Below are 21,670 nucleotides of genomic sequence, written 5' to 3' on the forward strand. Positions count from 1 at the left end.
TTTTACTTTACTTTTCTCTTTATTCATTGCACTTCACTCAGAAAGGAAACTGGACTTCCTGAGCTATCATTACTTCAAGAAATTTCCTTAAGGAAATCTTTGGGGTTCGCTTGTAAGGTGTTCTTATTTTGTTCAGATATTTCCTTTTGTCTACTCTGTGACCCTGTTCTCAGTTTACTGCCATGGGGAAGCTTTCCTATCTCACACAAGAAATAACTGTGACAAGAGGTTGGGTAATTGTGTGGGGTCACGCTCAGAGCCCCTGATTGCTTTTGAGGCAGCTGACGTTTGGGTTGGGACTACAGCTCTGGTGACTCATCCCCAGCCATAGAGCAGGCTGCAGCAGCTGTGACATGTAGTACTGGCCCGGTCCCATCCCCAGTGAGCAGCTCCATCAGTGCTGGTTGAACACCTATGCAATAGAAGACACAGGGAAAGGAGGTAATAAACAGCTTTGGCTGTCCCCTCTCCTCCCCTTTAAATCTCCGCTTGCTGCCTTCCAGTGATGCAGAAGAAATTAATTTGGGATTCAAGCATCTGGAGAGCAGCGGATAAAAGGTGCTCTAGAGGAACATATTGTTACAGATGTTCCTCTCCTTACTGCTACAGCAAGTCAAGATTAAAACGTACTGCATAAACTGTGACGTGACTGAAATCTAATGCACAGTGTTCCCTTTCAAGCAAGTGATAAAAGCCTGGAAGCTCAATCTGTGTCCTGCAGGCAGCAGAGGAGGAGAAATGCTTTCTATTTTTTGTTTTTTTAATTATTGTATTTTTAAAGATAAAATTGTGCTTGGGGGCATTCAAACAATGTGGTGCTGAGGAATGTGCATGAAGCAGATAACACTGTTTCCCTCCACTGGTAGGGAAATATATATATAATAACAGGAACTTTATTCATTAACCTGTAGAAAGCAATGATTACGTTAGTGAGGCTAAAGGAGATGAAATACGTTTTGCCATCAGATAAAGGACGGTCCAGCTAATGCTGGGACCAGGATTTAGAAGTTCCGACTGAAAGAAATAGCTGATGAAGGCTAGAGTAAGAGGAGGGAAACAATTCCCATATGGAAACACTTTAATTTTTAATTCAACTTTATATGAAGAAGAAAGCAATTCAGGCAATGCCATATTCTTGGCTCTCTGGCGGGTTAAATAAACCTGTAATAGCAGTGCTTTTTATTTAAGAGACAGCTTGTGCCTTGGACAGAATGTCTGCTCTGGAGCAGTATAAAAGTGATCCCCTTAGGCTGGCTATCTGATCTGGTATGTGATCTGCTCTGTGCCTGCTACTTTTCCAATCCCTTTGTTTGCAGATACACAGAAAACAATCAATAGGAGTTATCCCACATTCCTGCTATGTGGGAACCCGCAGGAGCTGACCAGAGCAGAAATATCATAGTAATACTCTACAATAATTTGCTTATCTAAAATGAAGGTAAATTTTCTTGGCAGGTGGAGGGGAAACAGGGCAGAGCTGCTCCTCACCTAGGATTTCATAGGAGAATAAATCCTATCTGTACCACCAGCTCTGCCACCATTATGACTGGAATCAGAACAGTGCTCTGTGCGGGATTCATTACATAGTATGGCATTTCTTCCTTCATTTTAGTCTGGACCTTCTATTGCTTACTAAGGCTCCACTCGACAGGCTGAAAGGAATAGTGTGCTATGTGACATACCTTTCAGGCTGGAAGAGAGGAAGGTCTGGAAAGGAAAAGAAAAGCTCACAAATTGTCAGTGTAACTCACTTCAGAGCTCTATTTGTCATCTTTTCCCCTACCATATACCACAGTTTTCCATTCTCCTCTCCCCTCTTCCCTTTTTCCAGGCAACTCCTCATATTCAGTGACTTCTCCCTTGCTTGGTTTACAAGTCCTTTCAAACAGCTTTCACACAGACCACAGTGCTGAAGGCCTGGGGTTGGAGAGAGGGATGAGGTATCACTTTAGGTAAGCAAGTCTGAATGGCAGATCCCAGACTGAATTCCCATAGTAACCAAATGCAATTTTGGACAACAAGGCTGAAAAGTTTAAGGCATTGTTATCCATTAGGCTAAAGGGAATAAAATCCATCCACTTCCCAGGTCCCCCAAATTAGCAGTCTCATGATAAATGTTTATTTCATTTTTACTCCCAGCTGAGATGTGGAAATCATTCACTCCATATCAGCAAACCTTTCTCCTCTCCCTCCTGCAAAAAGCACAGTTTGTTTTATTCTTTCAGTACTCTATGACATTATGCTTTTGTGCTATGGACCAATGCTGTTTTGTTATGTGACCCTGGGGTTGGTGACATCTGTGCTGGGCACTCTGGATTAGACAGGACTTTCAAAGTCACCAAATCCAAACCACCACTGTTACAGAAAGCTGTAAGATCCCATAAAACAGATCAAGCTCACTTTTCATAGAATCATAGAGTAGTTAGGGTTGGAAAGGACCATAAGATCATCTAGTTCCAACCCTCTGCCATGGGCAGGGGTGCCTCACCCTAGACCATGTCGTCCTAGGCTCTGTCCAACCTTGAACACTGGCAGCTTTTGCATAGCAGCTGCCTATTTTTGACTCAGAAATACCCAGATTTCACTATTCCACTGATTCATTAGAAAGTTTCTCCTGATTTCCCTTATCCAAGGTTAACTTCTTCCCAGTTGTCCTTGTGCCAGCAAAGACTTCTTGTTGAAACAGTTGCCTCTCTTTCTGGTGATCACAATTTTGCGTAAGTTATCAGCAATATTTTTATTGTGAGCCGTCTCTGGGCAACATTCGGCTTCTGTAGCAAGAGGTTAGAGAGCTTCATGTTATTTAATACATCACTCCATTATGACCTTTGCCCAATGACACAACAGCTAGAGCAGGGAACAGGACAGCACATCAAGGGAAAGTTTTTATTTATGATGCCATAGAAATGCCATCCATGATTCACTGGGTGGAATCATCCCAGAACAGGAAATAAAAACAGAGTGCATAGAAAACAGTGATAAACATCAAGCTGATAAATGCTCCTAATTACTTTAGCATAGATTGCTATTTTTCCCATTAGCCTGCTGCCTAACCTTTTCGTACCAAAAATATTTTTCCATGAATCACAACCATATCATTACAATGAGTGCAAGGAAACATCAGTTTATGTAGGATCGAGTTAAGTAACAGGAAACATCACATTAAGTATAATCTAATCAACAGAAGGGACAGATGTATTTTTCTGATAAAAGTAAAAAGCAGTGTAGAAACATGAAATTCAGAGAGAGAATCACAACATTTACCATTAGGTTCTGCAGAGTCAAGAAGCCAATTGAAACTACCTAAGACAACGGCTTCTCTGCTGATACTGCTGGGAGTGTAGTTCTTAACCAAACAGCTACGTCAAATGCGTAAAGCTATGCACTTAGACACCTTCCTTCACAATCAAAAGTAGAACCACAAAATGCTTCTTTTCCAAGACAGGCCTTCCTAAAGCAGCAGCCAAGAACTCTGAAATATACCCAAAGGTCCTACCATTTCAAAATGTCAATATGTTTGTGCTCCTGGAACTCCGCAAGGGGATGATGAGTCATAAAATTCATGCCAATGAAGACTATTATCAGTGTCTTGTCCTCTTTCATAATTGACATGGGTATTAAAATTTAACTCAGTATTCCGTGCACTGCACCATGACTTGCATGTCAGATACAGTATTTCTTTTGCAAAAATATTTGATCTTCACTTGTATAAATTCTTATCTCTCTTGCACCCCTGTCTGTAAGACTCAGAAATTGTTTGTGAAGTGCTTTGAGACCTTCCCTGGGGATGAAATGCAAAGAAGCAAAGAAAAGATCCATTTCTATCTAGCTGTTCTTATGCTTTTACTTGGATATGCTGCTCTTAATACATCTTAAATGTATTGAATTTTTCTTGAATACATCTTGAATGTATTGCTCTTAATACATCTTGACTGTGTAATACATGATTAGCAAATCGTAGTGCATATAGTGCATTAGTACAATGTGATGCGTTCTGTCTTTCAATAAACACTATTTACACAGGATCAAATTCTGCCATGAATTACAACAGAATGAAACCAGAGCAAACAACTCTTCAAGCGAACAGAGTCACTCCAGATTAGTACAGAGAAGTGAAGGTTTTCTGAGACTACTATAAACTCACTCAAAGCTTTTTTAACCTCCAGGGTTATGTGTGTCAATATCCCAGTAACGGGCTTGGAAAATCACATAGCTGATTAACAGTAGAGACCCCTGAGTGAGCTATAATTGAATTGGAAGGAAAAGATGCTTATTCCCAAGGTAGAGAAATGTAGACAATACAAAGAGCAATATGCCCAGCCAAGATTCTGTATCAGAGGAGTGACAGGTTTATTATTTATGGTCACAAATGTAGCTGTTAAGGACTCAATGGGCTGCCTGATCTGTAAATCTCTGTGGTACTGGCATAGGATGCTTGATTGAAGGGTTTTCTTACCATCATCTCAGTCTAGTCCATGAATCCATCCATGAAGCAGAATTCATCTCACCCCAAAGGAGAAAGGACAGATTTAGCCCACTCCAGTGCAGATGTAACTGACTTATTTTAGTCAACTGAATCCCATTCCTGACGCCCACATTGCTGAAACAAGAGCAAACACCACTGTTCCACCCTCACTTGAGCGTGGCTCATGCATCACAGTACAGTTAGTTCCGACCAGTGGAATGGACCTCTCAGGTGTTTGACTGGCTATTCTGTGGGTCAGAATACCAGTGCTGCCTGACAGTAATAGGAAACACCTATAAATTAAATGATATAAAAAAAAAATTGTTGTGGTTTAACCCTGTCCAGCAGCTAAGCACCACATTGCTGCACATTGAGGCCTTCCCCTACCCCGGGATGGGGGAGAGAATAATAAGGGTGAAAGTGAGAAACAAACTTGTGGGTTGATATGACAACAGTTTAACAATCAAAAATAAGTAATAATATTAATAATTGAAAATGTAAGGAAAATAGAAAAAGAGAGGAGAATAAAACCCAAGACGGACAAGTGATGCAAATGAAAACAACTGCTCACCAACAACCAAACAATGCCCAACCACTCCCTGAGCAGTCCCCCTTTTCCTCCAACATTTGCCCTAGTCCTATTGTTGAACATAGCATCTTATGGTATAGAATATTCCATGAGTCATTTGGGGTCAACTGTCCTGGCTGTGTTCCCTTCCAACTCCTTGTGGACCCCCAGACTGATCACTGGTGGGATGATGAGGAGCAAAAAAAGCTTTGACTCTGTGTAAGCGCTGCTCAGCAGTAATGTAAATACCCCTGTGTTAACAACACTGTTTTCAACACAACTCCAAAACATAGCACCATACAAGCCTCTGTGAAGAAGTCTAACTTTATTTCAGCCAAAACCAATACAAAACTAAATAATGGAATTGGAGCTGGGTTTTTTTTTTTTTCTGATAAATAACTGCAGATATATTCTCCATGCCCAATGAGTTGAGCAAGAATTGTCTTAGATTGAAACAAAACAGGAATCCACTAGACATTAAGAAAACCTATTCCCTACCTAATGAGTGGCAAAGATAAGCACTGGCACAGGCTATGTGAGGGATGGAGAGTCTGGCACATACTACCGTCTGCAATCAGTTTGGGGTATAGCTAACACCATAGTGAGCATGGACTGCACAGCTTCTCAGTGTTCTTCCCAGCCCTGTTTTCTCTGACTTCAATGGCTTTCACATTGTTTCAGAATGAGATGAGGCAGAGGCAAAGAAAATATGTCTCTTAGCACCCTGCTCTGATTTCTAACAAATTGCTTCCCATTAAAAGTCACAGTGTTCTCAAATGCTTGCAGCAATCAGCAGGGCAAGTCATTGTCACTCTTGCACTACACATAAATTCTCTTTGCTGTTTAATTTGTAGGCATAATTGTTCTTTCTTTTTTTTTTTCTTCAACGTTTTCCTGTCTTGTATAATTTCCCTTTAACTTGGTGATGGTCTGAGATTAGTTTTATCTGTTTTGTTTTGTATTTGTTTCATATTTTGAGACCTTGTTGTATACATATATGTAGTATTGACATGACTGAACAGATCATCAGGAGTTTTTCAAGAAAGATTTTGATTTAAAGAGGTAACAAATGGTAGGAGAGTAGAAATTCAGCTAGAATTATTGGAAAAGCATAGAATAGTTTAAGTTAAAAGTCTCCTCTTAAAATCCCTTAGTCCATACCCTCTGTGCGTTCTCCCCCAGCTCAAGCAAGATCATCTAGAGCAGATTGCTCAAGACCTTGTCCAGACAGCACTTGAATATCTCCAACAATGGAGACTCCATAACATTTCTGGGCATCCTTTTCCAGTGTTTGACTATCAGCATGGCAAAAAAAGTGTTTTCGTGAGTTCAGGTGGAATTTCATGTATTTTGATCTGTTCCCGCTCCCTCTTGCCCACCCAGCGTGCATTGTTTAGAACAGTATGGCTTCTTCATCCTTTCAGTTCCTCCCATTGGGTCTTTATACACGCTGATAAGACTCTGCTGAGCTTTCTCTTCTCTGGACTCTGAATAGTCCAAGCTCTCTCAACCTCTCTTCACATCACAGGTTCAAGCAAAGCTAGCACTGGGAGCTCCTGAATCTATCACTAAGGCTGCTGCATGTGGAGGATTCATTGGTAGTATCCTTCACAGATATGACTGTGAGTTAAAATGAGTGTGTAGAACTTGGACGTAACATCAACATGAAGGATGGAAGAAGGCCTGGCAGAAATGTGCAACAGCTTATTCTATCTTACATAAGGTGTGAAGACTAGTCAATCTGTTTTTAGTTACAGCTTAGTCTCCAAGCTAAGCAGTTGATATTCTCAAGCTTCAGTTGGGTAGCAGTGACAGTGAAGTATTTGAGTCCTAACTAAAGAAGATATAATATCCTCCTATCTGCATGCTTGAAGCATTGTGCTGCTCCGTTTCTTCCACCCGCTACAACGCCTCATGTGTGTGTTGCTGTGATGTATAATTCAAAGTGATGTGCAGCCCTGACCGTCTCCTGCCCTCCGTTCAAATCAGTTTTCAAATGCTGTGACTCCAGGCACTAATGTTTTAGACAAGCTTGAAGCAACAGAGACAAAGCTATAAGCTAAAAATAATGTGCAGGAGCGTAGTTGAGTTGTTAATCAATACTGAGCTGTCAGCTTTTCAGATCGAGGAATTAACAAACTTATTTTGCAGTAAATGAATTGAGTTTTGGGGGGAGAAAAAAAAAAGCTGTTAACAAGACAATGTCTGGGTTGTGCTGGGCTTTTAAAGAAAAAATATAATGAAGGAAAAAACTCAAACATTAACATTTGAATCTTTTGGTGCTCTTAGTTCTGCTTGTTCTAACTAGTCTTGAGGAATTATTGTGGCAAATACACAACTGAAGAGTAGTCACCACAGCTTGACGATGGGAAAGAACCAGGGATGGACCTGATGCTAGAGCTCCTCACGTATCTGTACACTCACCAGTGTTCTCTGACCCCACCATAAACTGGAAAAATTTGAAAACTACCTTATCACACACTCACTGTAGGGAATACTTGATAAAAAGAATTAAAGAACATTTGTAAAACTTCTTCCTTTCTTGCTTAAATCAAAGCATGACCTCTTTTGAATGTCAAAAACTATTAATACTGCCTTTGTCATTTCAAATTTCCCAAATCAAAGTAAGACTGCAGAAGCCAAAAAAGCATCAAGAACCAGTTCAGGCAGCTGTCAGATGCTTATTCCACATCCATATCCCATAACCCTGCAATCCTACCCACAGCAGGCAACTGTCAGAGCCACCTGTTGCAAATACTATTTCTTCTATATGAACATTGTCATAGAGAAAGCGTGCTCTGCGTGTCTACGTGACTGAGCGGGGAGAGAAATGTACTAGCAATGAGGTGCTTTTTGAGCCCTGTGATCCTGAAAAATTCACTGCTTTGTGTTACAGTGTCATCATCTGTAAAAATTAACTTCTCTTGTGTTCTGTCACATGTTCCACAAAGACTAGATATTGTAAGCTTTAGTACCTTGGTGATACCCATCATGAACCGAGCAAAGGCAGCTCCTGAAGCTTCCCAATCAAAGAAAAACCTCCCAAGGAGAGGATCTTCTACCCCCAGTTGCTGGTGAACAAGGAGAATTGATTGAATGCTCCAGACCTCATCAGCATGTCTGTAATATGGTGATAAGAGACATTTTGGTTGAAGCACCATGAAGTTTTGAAGTTTTGAAGTGAATAAAACACCATGGTTCATGTCTGACAATGGATAGAAAAGAAGCCTGTATCTAGATGTGTCTGGCATAAGAGTTCATCAGAACCTTTGGTGAAGCCTGTAGTGATGAGTGGGCAGATGTCTAGGCAGCTGGGAAAGAGACAGTATCAAACAGTGGCTACCTGTGCAAAATGCTTATATATGGTTGTGCAGGCAACTCATCCACTCTATAATGAACTGAACCTTTGCAAGGTTTGCATGAAGGGAACTGATACAAAATAGTAATAGAATCAGGGAAGATTTGGTCTTAAACTACTGTAAGTAGTGACGAGTGACTCATTCTTGGAAGAGCAGATCTACCCAAACACCAGTTTAAGGCTTAAAATACTGTTTAAATAGTTTGGTAAGAATCACTAGATATTATTTTCATGGTAAATTGATCACTTGAGACTACCACAGAATTATAGAATCATGGAATAATTAGGGTTGGAAACGATCTTATGATCATCTAGTTCCAACCCCCCACCATAAATAGCATTTCCTCCTACTTGAACAAACCACTAACAGAAATACGAGTTCTACAGAACGCTTAAACTCAATATATGGAATAAGAATGTAATCTGAGAAAGACAAAAGAAGGAGTTCACACTAAACACACTTTCATCAGAAGCATCCTGGAACATTCTGGAGGATCTGCAGCTTATTTTCAGGCTTATCCATGTAACTGATGGAGAATAAAGCATGACTTTGTCAAGCAGAGCCAACCACAAAGAATTCTCCACAGCTCAGTTGACGACATAGCCTGGGGGACGCAATTCACAAGTGTGAAAAGCAAAAGTCCCATCACAGAAGCCCAGTGTGTGATATTAAACTTTCTGTAAAAGGCCATCTTCAAATTAAGCCCATTATCTCTGACATACAATCTCTACACAAGTGAAATATTTAGTGCTAAGAGTTTCTGGCATTTCCCTAGGTGAAGCTATGTGCAGTTCACAGAGCTTTTGCTTGCAGAGCACAGCTCTGAAGCCTTTCTCAACCAGTTTGACCAAGACCATGAAACAAATCCTGTGCATACAGCCTCCCTTTGCAGGATCAGAGCATTAACACACAGGGCTACAAATTGAAAAATAGATATATACCCTTGCTTTACAACACTTCACAGCTTTGGTGTGCACCCGGTGGAAAGGACAATGATTTCCTATGCTGCCCCAAAAGTATAGTTGGATCATTTCTCTAAAAAGCAATGCCTCTTTATGAGACAGAAAGACAGGAACAAAGACCTCAGACTGAGGCTATAATCAGCTGTCTAATGAGATGTTCCTGACATTATCATGGATTCCTTACAGCTGGGTAATGTCTCCTGATGCAGAGTAGAGAAAAGGAGCAGAAGAACTGGGAGCGTTCCTCTCCTCAGAGTTAGTGTCTGGAGAGGCTTTGTTTGTCCTACCAAGAAAGAACCCACAGGACCAAAGATCTATAGCTTTGGGTACTACAAACACACACACTGAAAATGAGAGTCTCCAGAGAACCTGCTGCAGGATGAAAATTGAGGGGTAAGAGACAAATGGTGACTTGTCCATGGAGCTGAATCAAGTGTTCCACTTCTGCCTTAGCAGCTTATTCCTTCCTGACTTCTGGACTGACCCACTGGCTGGTCCTTTAAACAACATGCACCTTCTGGCTGAAATTTTTGACTATAAATGTGTTAGCATTAACATCAAGCAAGTCTTGAGAATATACTCTGTCAGTTTTAGTTCTTACTTCTCTTGGAGAAAACAAAGTAATCCTTTCTTTTTCTAAATAAGAAAGGGCAGGGATCTCATATTTGCTTCAATTACAATTCACTTTACTGTGCAGCCCCAATGAGAGGAAAAGGATTTTGAAGTCTGCAGCACTGAGAATTGATGGCTAATTAAATTTGTCTCTGGGAAGTTAGTTATAACTGAAATGTACTGAGTAAAAACAATCACATTGTTTTGCTAGTGGTACATGTTACATAAAACCTGCATGAATCAGGTGCTTTGAAATAGCTGGCAAAGCCAATCCCAGATGTGCTGGATGTCTTATTACATGAGGGCACTAACTGCAGTGAGCCAGTTCAACACTTCTGTGTACTTGTATCAGCTTTCATGAAGGATTTGTCCTTCTTGCATGGGAAAGGCCAGTTATGATGTCTCCACAGTTCTACAAAGCCAAACGTACCCACCTGGGTAGAACAGAGTCTTTTGGCTCTTTCTGTGTTCCACTGTGGGTTTGGGACTGGATCTCCAGTGTGTTGTTGGAGCTGGGACTGGAACTGAGTATGAAACACAAGGTATGCTGCGCCATCACTTTCACAGGACTCAGTTCCAAGATGCATTAAAACATGACCCTGAAGGTAAATCACGATCCAGTAGAACACAGCTGTAGCAAGTGATTTTATTCAATGACCTCTCATTTAATAGGTTTCAAAGGTGTTTGTGATTTTTTTCTGCTTTATCTGGTTTATAAAAGAAGTGCCTGTTTTTTTGCGAGTCACATATTTTATTTATCCCTGCCTGTTAATACAGTGGCAGATGGCGCAGGCAGGTATGTGTTAAGGTACGTACAGATGGCTCACTCTGTCTTGTGGTGCCTCTGACAAGATAAAGACATGAGGAACTGCAGGATGCTACAGATTACAAAGGGAAGTAATGCATATGCAGATGGCCTACGCTGACCCATGGTGCCACTAACAAGACAGCAAAATGAGAAACGGCAGGACACTGTAGATAGCAAAAAAGTAATAGCTTGACAAAATTGCTGTCAAAGTTAGAAATTACCTGGGGAACCAGAAGATAAATACCAAATAAGGACATAAAACCAGCAAAACAAGGGCCTCTGTGGAAGCGGTGCACAGAAGCGAGCTGTTTATTTGGGAGGGGATGAGAGTGATAAAGAGAAAGATCTTGCAGGAGGAAAGGGGAATGTAATTATAATGCAAGCTAAATCACAAATCCACAGCTCCCTGTCAAGCAGCTCTGAGCGTGACCAACACCGCTTGGAGCAAGGCTGTAAACGTGTTGTTGCTCCAACTGTGCAGGCATCAGACTCTCTTGTGCACTCAGGAGGGATCTGGGTTTGTTCCCCACTGCTTGGAGGGGGCACCCAGAGGAGGTGGCTGGATATCTTGAATTCCAAATGGTGTGAAGGTCAGAGTGCTGACAATTCTATATAGAAAACTTGGCTTCTTACGACTTTTGGGGATGATTTGGATGTTGTGTATACCCAGTCTGTTTTCGAATAGTGATTTTCTTTCATTCAAGGAAACTCGAGCCCTAAGTTCAGCTCCTGATGTTATTTATACAGCCCCAAATGCCCAGGTGGCATAACATAAATAGGAAAGATAATGCCTTGGACAGTGAGTTTAGGGACAGAAATATAAATTCATAAGAATGAAATTAGAAGTACTATCCTTGTTTTGTACAGGAAAATCCACAGGGGTTGAATTTGCAGCTGAATTTGTCCTCAGAGGCCACCTTAAGATTACTGTCAAAATCAGACTTGTAGGATAATATTGGACCTAAAGGAAGTGATCTAGCAGAATACAAAGAGGTTTGGCAGGACCAGGGCTTTCTACACCCAAAAGTTTGCTAATTTGCTGTCAGGGAGAGGGGTTCCTAAGGAGCAGCAGTAGGGTCAGGGCTGACTGCAGCCAGCTGGTTGTGGTGTGGTGTGATTCACCGCACAGCTTCTTTTACAAGGCTCTGCCTCTTCCCAAGTCCCCCTGCCACAGAGCTTATTCCCCATAGATGTGTGGGACTGGAAGGGAACATCCCAGCTCTGCAATCAAAGGCAGAAAAAACACAAAGCAAACCCACCATGTATCCACTGGCCTCATCAAAGGTTACAAAACCTTTCTGATTGTTCTGGAACCGTTTCTGGCTATAAAGAAGCCCCAGGAAGTGAACAGAAAAGGTCAAGGAACCATCAACAACCCATTTTCCCACCTAAGAGGGGAGACAGTGACAGACTGCATCCCAGTAGATAATATCTCAGGCTGCATCTAAAGGGAAGGTCGCAGCAAACCTGTCATAAGTATTCCATCTGTCCTGAGGTTCCTCATATGCTGAGGGGTGTGGATGTGCTACAGTATAAATGTAAATACACATTTATCTCAACATCTACTGCCTTTGTTTGTTGAAGACTTCGGTGCTCAGACTCAAACGATTCTGCAGGTAGTAATTACTGACTGTATTTGCAAAATGTAGGGTTAGTTCAATAAACAAATTAAGATTGACTTGAGCAGATTTTCTCTTTCTGCCTCACCTCCTGCTTTTAGTGTCAATTTACTGGTTTTTGTGATCATGCTGCTTTTTCTGGCAGCTGATTCCAGGATGCAACTCTAGTGACAATAGCGATAGTCCTACACTGTACTGAGTGGACTGAGTAAAGCAGTGGATGTCTTTGTGCTCCCTGCATAGTGTTAGCGCCTTTTGGGCAATGATCCAGTGTTTCTCAGAAGACAAGATCCTAAGAAGATTGTAAAAATAATCATCCAGTGACTTGGTTGCAGGCAAAACAGCTGTGACCTGGGCATTAATTTAATTACTTGCAATTGAATACCAAGTTCTGATCACTTATTCATGTGCAGAATAAAAAGAAATATAAAATACTGCTTCAGCAAACAACATTCCTGCTCTTTCTCCATAGTCATCTTAAGCCAAAAAACTTATTCTACCTATTCCCAATCTCAGGTTCCCTTATTTTTATCACAAGTTACACTTGGTCTGTCCCAGTCCCTTTGGTGAGGTGAAGGTGTGCAGCAGGGTTGGGTTATGTCTGTAATGATTCTGTCTTTTTCTCCATACTAGTTTCTGTGTACCAGCCTTTGCTTTTGACTTGTTTCTTCCTGAAAAATGTTGCTTCCCACTAGTTTTCCTCCATCATTCCTGTCTCTTAGTGGTTTTAACTGCTGTACTGTTCTTTGTGCCCCTCTATTGGGGTGGCTCGTCCACAGGCTGCTGTCTCTCAGGAGTGTCCCTGCCTCTTTGGTCTATCAGAGACCCCCTCTGAGGTATGGCTGCCTACCTAGGATGTCAGGAGTTATGACAGATATTTCAGTTCTGAAATCAAAGCACCTCTAAGGCAAACATGAACCTCTTTACCCCAGCCCATGTTGGGCAGGATTCCTCACACTGGCACTTGTGTTCCTCACTAGAAAGGAGCTGACCTTCTGTACCTGGGCTTTGTTGGACTGAAGACTACCTAAATGACATGCATCACTTGTTGCAATGTGCCTCCTGCTGATCTTCATGTCTTAGAATCATAGAATCATAGAATAGTTAGGGTTGGAAAGGACCTTAAGATCATCTAGTTCTGTCTAAATGCCTATTCATTTTAGTGCAGGCAAACTTTGTAAATGGAGAATAGATGAGGGAATTGAGTGTACTATCAGCAAGTTTGTTGATGACACTAAGCTGGGAGGAGTGGCTGTGCTGCCATCCAGTGGGACCTGGCTGGAGAGTTGGGCAGGGAGAAACTTGATGAAATATAACAAGGGAAAGTGTAGAGTCCTGCATCTGGGCAGGAACAACCCCAGGTTCCAATATAGGTTGGGGAACGACCTGTTAGAGAGTAGTGTAGGGGAGAGGGACCTGGGGGTCCTAGTGAATGGCAGGATGACCATGAGCCAACACTGTGCCCTTGTGGCCAAGAAGGCCAATGGCATCCTAGGGTGTATTAGAAGGGGGGTGGTCAGTAGGTCGAGAGAGGTCCTCCTTCCCCTCTACTCTGCCCTGGTGAGACCGCATCTGGAATATTGTGTCCAGTTCTGGGCCCCTCAGTTCAAGAGGGACAGGGACCTGCTGGAGAGAGTCCAGCGCAGGGCGACAAAGATGATTAAGGGAGTGGAGCATCTCCCTTATGAGGAAAGGCTGAGGGAGCTGGGTCTCTATAGTTTGGAGAAGAGGAGACTGCGGGGGGACCTTATTAGTGTATATAAATATATAAAGGGGGAGTGTCATGAGGATGGAGCCAGGCTCTTCTCAGTGGCAAACAATGATAGGACAAGGGGTAATGGGTACAAACTGGAACACAAGAGGTTCCACTTAAACTTGAGAAGAAACTTCTTCTCAGTGAGGGTGACAGAACACTGGAACAGGCTGCCCAAGGAGGTTGTGGAGTCTCCTTCTCTGGAGACATTCAAAACCCGCCTGGACACATTCCTATGTAACCTTATCTAGGTGTTCCTGCTCTGGCAGGGGGATTGGACTAGATGATCTTTTGAGGTCCCTTCCAATCTCTAACATACTGTGATACTGTGAGAAGGAAAGAGAAGGTTCACGAGGCAGAGACCCAAGTAGTTTTTGTATCTTTAAAGAGGACTATCTGCTCTTATACATGAAAACAAGAAGTCATCCCTCTTCCATGTGCAATCGTGCCCTTGGTTTTCTGTCACTAGTAGTTTTAATGGCAGAAGATGGCATCTGTGCCTTCCTTTAATGGTCCTCCTAAGTCAAAATGAAATCAATAAAAATAAAGGAAGGCAAAAGATTTGTCATTAAAAAAGGAGTGACTGGTAGTTTCTAAGGGGATATTTGAGTAGCCTCATGATCCTGCAAATGCCTTCTGGTTACATTTCACTCATCTGCTGTGTTTCAGACCAGTGGCTTTCCTAATCGCATATGGCTACTCCCAGGAGCACAAATGGCTTTATATACAGCAACTAGAGATGTAACAGCAAAGTAGCCACCCATTCAGGCATCCTGCTTTTAAATAATACTTTTTTGGGGTTTTACGTCTTTGTTTGCCTAGAAAGTGAGGTGTTTGTTGACACAGAGGTTAAAGAGGTTAACAAGTATTAAACCGAAAGAGAGAAGATGGTTTTGGAGATCCTCATTTGAAGCTTTAGCTTCAGTTTTTCAAAGGAATTTCCAGCAGCACTAAATAATTAGCTGTTGTACCAGCCACAGCAACAGAGCTCATCTTCACAGCTGTAATTACTGCATGTTTTTGACACCATAGATATTACCATTAACCCTGCTTGTGAATCATCATCTAATTTATTGTCTGAGTTGAAAGCAGTTCTTTCTTTCCAGTTGAAAATTTGCAGCAGTGCTTTGTCATGTTAATCTTCAGGTTATGATCTCTCCTCCATATGCATACATTGCATTGCCAGATGGAGCCTTACTGAAGCACCTCCTGCTGTCAGCCTCTATGTGCAGACTTGACAATTTTGGACTTTTTCCTAAAAGCACAAGCAATCTTTATTTCCATATATAATCAAGAAGCTCATTTAGCAAGCATTGGTATTTACAGCTCAGAAGGAAGGATATTCAGAGAGAGATGAGATCCTGAAGAGGCTAATTATTATAATATCTTAAAAAAAAAGTAATGTCCTAACTAGTACTGCACAGTTAACAAGTGATGCTGCCCTACTGCTGGTGAACCTAAAAGAAGAGGCCCCTGGCAACCCTTAAGCTCTGAAGCTCTCTTAAAAGATGGAGCACAGACCTGTGCCACATTTAAAGTACCACAGCAAGAAAATGAGTGAAATGATTGAATGACCATAATCAAATCTTGCAGTCAAGACCACTCCACAGGAAGAGCAGGGACCCTGTAGACCCTCATAATGACCTCTGTGTCTTCTATCTTAGTATTAGATTCCTACATTAATCTCAGCTACCTATCCTTATTGTATCCCTCATTACATGGAAAATTAGCCTTACACATTTGCTTTTTCCTCTCAACCACTGTAGAGACTCCTGCCTCTGTTAGGCATCTGTATTTTTGGTGCTGGCATTTGTTTTGGTTAAGAAAAGAAAGTTTTCGTAAAAGAGATGTAATTCTTATTGGACACATTACAGATAGATGAATAAATATTGATTTTACATCTTTTATCCATTTACAGAGGAAAATGGCCTCATATTAAGTTAGCACATTTCTCAATAAAGTTGATTAGACCATTGTGAAAGATCTTGATTACAAAGAAATTAAAAACTAACACACACCCCCATTTTTCATCTAAGAAGAAATAGTTTTAAATGCTTCTAAATAAAATCTATCAAACAATTGTGCAGTGTACAACTGCTAAGGAAAAATATATGAACAGTTATCTACATTGTCCATAAGATATTCTGGAAATATCCTGGAAAACTGAAGAAAAAGGGGAAGAGTGATATATCTCACCTTCCACAAGAAGAAAAAACCCAACCATATCTGGAGTCTTATAATTAGCAGATTTTCCTCATTTCATCCAATTAGAATAATATTTTTTTTAACCCTGACATCTTTGACAGAATCCTATATAAGTAAAATATGAAATTTGTTTTTTCTGGGTTAATTGGAAGGTCTAAACTAGTGGGTTTCTTCAAAACAAAATCACTTGTGGGTTTCTTCAAAATTTATTCAGTTTTTTGCATACCCTGCAAATTCAGCAATTAACCATTGGGTTAGTTTTAATTGTTTTTACTATTATGCCAGACCAATCTATTCGAGAGAAAGATTCAACCTTCTGTAAAAGCAAATTCTCCTTAAGTATTGAGATGCTATTGGCTCTGAAAAAAAATCTAGCTGCTCCTAATAATACCTACAGCCACTACTCAATAGCACAGCACTGGCAATAGATTTCCTCTCGTAGCAGGACTCTCACGAAAGCCAACTGGACATAGTAGAATTTATTAGTTGAACTCATAAAGAAAGCAAACAAAAAATGCCAGACCAACGTATTTTATACAAATTATGATAGTCTTTTCTAAATGCGTGTTTTAAGAACAATAAAAAAAAAATGCTTTATAGCACCAAACAGAATTTCATTTCTCATATTTATCTGATTTATTTTGACTTTCTCTTCCTAAAAGATTATTTATCATCAAGTTATGTCTTTCATGGTAAAATACTCTTGTAATCTCTAGGACAGATTATTCTTTCCGTGGCTCTGGGATAATTCAGCATAACTCTGTTGAAATCAGCAGTATTGTTCTGAATCAACTTTAATCTGTCCAAGACCTCTAGAGCCTAAACTTTGGCATCCTACAAAGACAACAGCAGGAATAATTTCACAGATTTCAATCAATAATGTTACTTTTGTGTCTTTCAGTTGCAGACCAAAAAGGCTTTTTTTAAGCAGAGATACACAGACCTGATCTTCACAAACTGAGGTTTGTTTGAAGACTACTGATTTACCTCATCATCTTTGGACAAAGATGTATGTCAAAGCTTTCCACTAAGAGAAATAGCTCTTTTCAAAAAGAAGAGTCAAACACTTGGCAATTTTCCATTCTGCTTTCTCTGCTCTGCAGTCTCACATGTTTGTGCTCAAGGAGGATTGTGGCAAGATTTGTATATATAAAGCAGATTTTGTAGATTTCCTTTTATTCAGTCAGGCTCCAAGACTATCCATAGGGAATAAAAACTGCAATGCTCGTAGCGTAGGTAAAGAACAGTCAGTCAACTTTGTATTTGCCTGTGAAGATCTATTTCCATCCTCAGGGAGGACTTGTTTACCAAAAAAGTTTGTCTCTTGCTTTCCAACTATACCAATTAGCCTGATAAAACAGATTATCTGCCTATAATTCTCATTTTCCCAATGTCCTTGGACCATCATGACTAAGATATCCATGAAATCGGCATGATATAGGCATTATTGAGCGGGCCCCACTCAATAATGGCAGCACAGGAAGCACAAACACAGGATGTTCCATCTGAACATCAGGAACTTTTTCGCTTGAAGTGACTGAGCACTGGCACTGGCCAAGAGAATTTATGGAGTCTCCATTCTAGGAGATATTTCAAAGCCATGAGGACAGGATCCAGGCCAACTGTCTTTAGGTGGCTTTGTTCGAGTAGGGGGGATGGACCAGATGACTTCCAGAGGTCCCTTCCAATCTCAACTATTCTGTGAGATTGTGATGTTGTGACAGCAAAATACTTACAAACTCTCCTTAAGAAGTCTCTGGCAGGGTAGATGTTTTAGGGTCCTAGGAAAATGAGAAGGGAGGCCAGCTGTTACTGTCTGCTGGTCTTATATGAAATGATGTGAATCCTCTTTCATTTTCCTGCTCTTAACCTGTTTAGTCAACTTAAATATATATATATAGCTCAACTAAAGGAGGCATTCGCCTGGAGTTTAGATATTTCCTGACTGTAAGTTGCATTAAGAGCCCCTCTATATTTTACATCCATAAGTTGCCATCACAAGTATTTTACCAGAATATGAAGAGGCGAAGATACCAAGTCTCTTCTTTATATCAAAATCCTCTTATACATTTTATTTCCTTCAAACCTCTGCTGTAGTTTTCTTCAGCCAATAAAATCAGGCATGTATGTCCAGACCTCCAAATGTTGGAGCACCAGCAGAAGTTGGAATTAAAAAAGAAAAGTTTAATATTTTAATGGCTTCTGAACACATTATTTTAATTGGAAAGTTGAGGGATGTTCAGCCTGGGACTGGATTTGGCCCATCTCTGGTTTTAACCAGACTGGAAGAAGTCTGTACTCCAGGCTGCTTTCTTCCTACTAGATGAAACAGTGCTTCAACACTGTCATCACTGTCTCTTTGTCAGCATAATCCCAGCATGGTTTTGTTGCACATCAACAAGCAACTCTTGTCAGCAGTGACAAGATTCAGACACCTACCGCAATTAGAAGCACTGACAAGATTTGGTTTCCTACGCCTTAAACACTCCTCTAATCTCCTACTAACCAATTATTTCAATTAGCTATATAGATGTAGTCTGTAATAACAGGAACCTGTAAGAAGTGTGGCTTGTGTTGGCTCTTCTTACATGAACAATGCAGCACATGAGTGCGAAGGCCTAACTCCACTGACGTCTATCTCAAAACTCTCACGGGTTTAAGCAAAGAGTTTCACCCTGGGTGTTTATCCAGACTTTTTCTGTGTAGCTAAGCTGGTTAGAGATCTCAAAAGTGCAAATTTTCTTATATAGCGTAGAGAATTTGTCTGATGGGGATAGAAATGTATCTTTGCTGCATAGGGACACTGTGAGGATTGATTAGGTAATAACTTGAAAGCCCTATAGAAGTCAACAGTTCAGTGCTATATAAATGCCAAGTATTGCTATTTTCCCTTTAAAAAATACTTCAGGAGAACCTGACAGGTTCACAACTAAGCTCTCAAACATAAATACTGAGATATGCCTGTCTTTAATTTTGTAATGCTACACATGGCACTTAGGAGAATATTATGACGGCATTACCTGAGATTGCTTGTTGTTTCTGATGAGGTAGCAAAATGCTGGCAGGAAATGAGATTAGGTGAAGTGTTTTCAGTGTAACTCCTTGCATTTTTATTTCCTCTTATACAGAAAAGCTGTGTGGAAGGACGCATCTTCAGGGGTATGAGAAACCAGAGAGAGACAAGAAAACACCTCCTACCCATCCTCAACACCACACTGCTTCGTTAGGCTGTCTGCTCGCATAGCTCTGCTCTGCAAGTTATTCTTCCTCTGCAACATATTAAAGAGGCTGTTGTATGTGTAAGGTGAGGGAGGTGGCTATTCCTCTCATCTGCTTCACAACCTTATCATCTGTGTTCAGAGGATATAGTGGGATGACAAAGCTCCTTCTGTAGTTAGTAGAAGAAAGGAAGCACTTACAAAAGACTGATATAAGTTAGAGGCATGAAACAGACATTTTGAATACATCATTCTTACTAAGTGTTCAGGTCTCTTTCAGCACTCTGGACTCTTCTGTGAGATCACACGCCCAAGGATTTAGCTTTGTCTTAGGACAGATATACATGGGGCTTACGGGCTTAGAAGTACACAGTCATGTTTCTTAGGGAACTATGTGTAAGAAATGCCTGTGCCATGCAGGAATCTGTGGAGAAGGTGTGGATCCATCTTACTCCATAGATTCACTTAACGGAGGAGCCACAAGATGTTAGACTCCCATGATGTACCCAGGAAGGATGCCTGTCCATCTTTTTTAAGATGGGTGCCCCTGCTCCTTGGAAGAGGGAGCTGAATATCCCCTGAATTTACTGAGAAAATGCTGCATACTGTAGCCCAGCACATTAAAGAGAACAAGGCTGAGGATTTTTTCATACATTATGCTATAAAATATGTAATTCAGGGACTTCTTAATCAGTACTAAAGCTGTAGCCAGCTGTGGACCTGTGTACCTCGGTCAGAAGAGCACAAGAGACAGCTGTGAGCTAAAGCCTCTTCAGCTGTCCTCGTACAGTCCACTAACAAATACAAGTCATTGTGATAAAAATAAGGAACTTGAAAGAAAAAAATGGTAAAAATAAATATGTATTAAAAAATAATAAGAAGAAATTGGAAAATAATGTCTCCAGACACCAGTCTGCAATCTACAGATAAGAGGTAACAGCCTCAAGCTGTACCAGGGGTGGTTTAGGCTGGATATTAGGAAAAATTTCTTCACTGAGAGGGTGGACAGGAATTGGAACAGGTTTTCCAGGGAAGTGGCGGAATAACCATACCTGGAAAGTGTTCAGAAAACATGTAGGAAAGGCCCTTAGCGGCATGGGTTAGTGGTGGACTCGGCAGTCGAGGGGTAACCGTTGGACTTGATGATCTTAAGGGTCTTTTCCAACCTAGATGATTCTATGATTCTATATACATCTCAGTCTATCTTACCCAAGGGTCTACAGAGGGAATCTGGGGCAACTTTGTTTTTAACTTAGGATGTATTTAGGATAAATCATCACCTAAGTTACTTTAGTCAGACTCATGAGCAGAACCCAGACTGTATAATTCTCTTTGTTTTAAACCCAAGAACAAGGGCCCCAGCCTAATGGCTCTAGCTTCAATTTACATGCTACACTGAGGAACATACCTAAATGACCCTCACTCTCATCTTCTGTACTTTTATATGCTCTGGTCATAAAAAGTTCTGGCTAATTCCTAACATTTGTTTTAATGGTTTTGTTTTCTTGTCTTATTTCTTAGATATTGCATAGGATATTTTATTCTTCCTGAAAACAGTTATGATTCCCCTGTGTGTGATATTGAACAATCATGCTTTAATCAATGCTACTAAATCTGAAGTATCTCTTGTGCCTCCAGGTATTGATTCCACTCTGTTCACTTATTTCATTTCTGTAAAACAATGCAGTACTTTCTGCATATAGGATCAATCTTTGTGTTCAGGTCTCTCTACAGTTATCACCACAATTCAGATCAGCTAGACAATCAGAAAAGACCAAGGCTCATGAAATATACTTAAGTCTTTTCCCCTGCTGACAAAATTACATTTATGGTTGTAAAAATTCCATCAAGTTTCCCTCCATACATAGAACAACATATTTTGTGGTCCGTATTTACATCGTTGCTTTCCCAGGAGTTATTCCTCTGGTGTTATTGAGATTGGAATTCAGCCTACAATATTCAAATCAGGCACTCGGTTCAGCTATGTAGTTGGTTGCTTAGCTGTGCAACTATTTCCAATATAAAGAAACTCTGGTTATTTGGACCTGTGCTTAATTCCAGACCTTGTTATCACTGCTGACCCAGGTAATCTAAAGCAGGA

Source organism: Psittacula echo (assembly GCF_963264785.1).
Source record: "Psittacula echo genome assembly, chromosome: 2".
Lineage (NCBI taxonomy): Eukaryota > Metazoa > Chordata > Aves > Psittaciformes > Psittacidae > Psittacula > Psittacula echo.